Genomic DNA, 2568 nt, shown 5'->3' with positions numbered 1-2568 from the left:
ATCATGTTTAATATGCGCCGCTATATAAACAGAGGTGTACTGATAAAAGTTTATTAGGGAATTCTATGCTGAGATACCCCCTAACCATTTTAAATGCATATTCATCACAAAATATAACTCCTCTGGTGAGATATTGCGCATGCGCTAATACACTAACATAGCCAGATTGTGTACTGGCTGGGATACGCAGCGGCAAGTATAAATGCAAGGTCTTCCTCATATTTCCTAAATGATGTCTACTGATGGAATGCTATTATAGAAATCTATGCTAGGATAACTCCTCGTTGTTTTAAATGCATAATCTTTGCTAAATACGATTTCTCTCGGGAGATATTGCGCATGCGCGCGTGTTAGACGTGCAGTGCCGTCTGAGGCAAAATTCATGATATCGCTTGCTGAGGGGGAGAGGAATGGGAGACTGAGGAAAGGCGGCAGGAAAGATAGCTGGGGGCGGTAGAAGAAGACGGGGGCTGAGCGAGGGACAGGGGAGGCAAGGGGAAGGACGGCAGGGCATAGAGTAGGTGTTTTGTACCCTACATGCTAGGACGCTCTCCAAATAATGAACACAGTTCTACTAATAAAGGTTTATTAGGGAAATCTATAATGAGATACCCCCTAACCATTTTAAATGCATATTCATAAAACAATATAACTCCTCTGGTGAGATATTGCGCATGCGCTAACACACTAACGTAGCCAGATTGTGTACTGGCTGGTATACGCAGCCTGGACCTTACATGCAAGGTCTTCCTCATATTTCTTAAATGATGTCCACTGATGGAATGCTATCATATAAATCTATGCTAGGATAACTCCTCTTCGTTTTAAATGCATAATCTTTGCTAAATACCATTGCTCTCGGGAGATATTGCGCATGCGCGCGCACCGTGTTAGGCGTGCAGTGTCTGAAGAAAACTTTATAATATAGCTTGCTGCGGCAGAGAGGGGATGGGAGACTGAGGAAAGGTGGCAGGGAAGATAGCTGGGGGCGGTAGATGTCTACTGATGGAATGTTATCATAGAAATCTATGCTAGGATAACTCCTCTTCATTTTAAACGCATACTCTTTGCAAAATAGGAATTCTCTCGTGAGATATTGCTCAGGCGCGCGCTTCATGTTAGGCGTGCAGTGCCGTCTGAGGAAAACTTCATAATGTAGCTTGCTGCGGGGGAGAGGGGATGGGAGACGGAGGAAAGGCGGCAGGGAAGATAGCTGGGGGCGGTAGAAGAAGAAGGAGGCTGAGCGAGGTACACGGGAGGCAAGGGGAAGGACGCGAGGGCATGAAGTAGGTGTTTTGTACCCTACATGCTAGGGCGCTCTCCAAATAATGAACACAGGTCTACTGATAAAGGTTTATTAGGGAAATCTATAATGAGATACCCCCTAACTATTTGAAATGCATATTCATCACAAAATATAACTCCTCTGGTGAGATATTGCGCATGCGCTAACACACTAACGTAGCCAGATTGTGTACTGGCTGGTGTGTATGTGTGTGTGTACGTGTGTGTTCCCATGTGTGTATGGGTACATGTGCGTGCGTGCGTGCGCGTGTGTGTGCGTGCGCGCATCAATGCGTGGATATTGCTGATGTCAGTGTGCGCTGTTAGTACTGGCAGGCTACTTGTGCTGCTGCTGCTGGCACAGACAAACATGAAACATGGCGAGACGGGCGTGCGCGCGCGCGAAGAGCCGTTTTTATTTTGTAAATTAAATAGCATAGAAGATTATTTATAATTGTTGTTAAGAAGATAATTACCGTGTATTGGCGAACGAGAGGTAACGTGTCACATAGAAATTATGGCGAGTAAAGACGGCATACTTGTTACAGCTGCTATATACAACGCGTTCATGTGTTTTTTCTTGACTACTTCGATGCGATTTGTTGTTAATTGCTGTTCTATATCTATCATGATAGCTAATCATGAATTTTGCGGTACGTTCCTGTAACGATGTCATTTCACTTTTTTTTTTGAGAATTTCCATTAGATGCCTCTCTGGGAGTGTGTTGCTTTTGTTCACCGATTTAGAAAATTGTTGACACCTGTTGAATTGCCCTAGTCTTTAATGTTAACAAGGTAACTGCTACAAATCTTGATTTTTTTTAAACGTTGCATTGTATATTATATGCAGCTAATTACTCGACAATTTATAAATATTGCATATTTCACTAATCTGAACTTGGAATCATATTATGCGTGTACCTGACTTATATATAGACTGGTATATAGCGACCAGTTATTAGAAACCGCATTACCCGTGTTAACACGTGGTGCTTATCTCTGCCGTCTAGTCCTTCCCGCCTATTGAAATTACGAAATGAGATCGTGGTAGCAACACTCCACATAGTGCGCTTTGACGCTCGTTATATGGATATGTTCACACTATTATTATTTGTCGCTTTTATTCCGATGGGAGCACGCAGTAACGAGAAACAGGTTAGTGTTAGGTGGTGTGGTGTAGTGTGGAGGCGTGTAGGGGGCGTGGTGTAGTGTGGAGGCGTGTAGGGGGCGTGGTGTAGTGTGGAGGCGTGTAGGGGGCGTGGTGTAGTGTGGAGGCGTGTAGGG

The sequence above is a fragment of the Priapulus caudatus genome, unplaced genomic scaffold (genome assembly GCF_000485595.1).
Source record: "Priapulus caudatus unplaced genomic scaffold, Priapulus_caudatus-5.0.1 Scaffold735, whole genome shotgun sequence".
NCBI lineage: Eukaryota > Metazoa > Priapulida > Priapulimorpha > Priapulimorphida > Priapulidae > Priapulus > Priapulus caudatus.
This window is presented reverse-complemented; position numbering follows the sequence as displayed.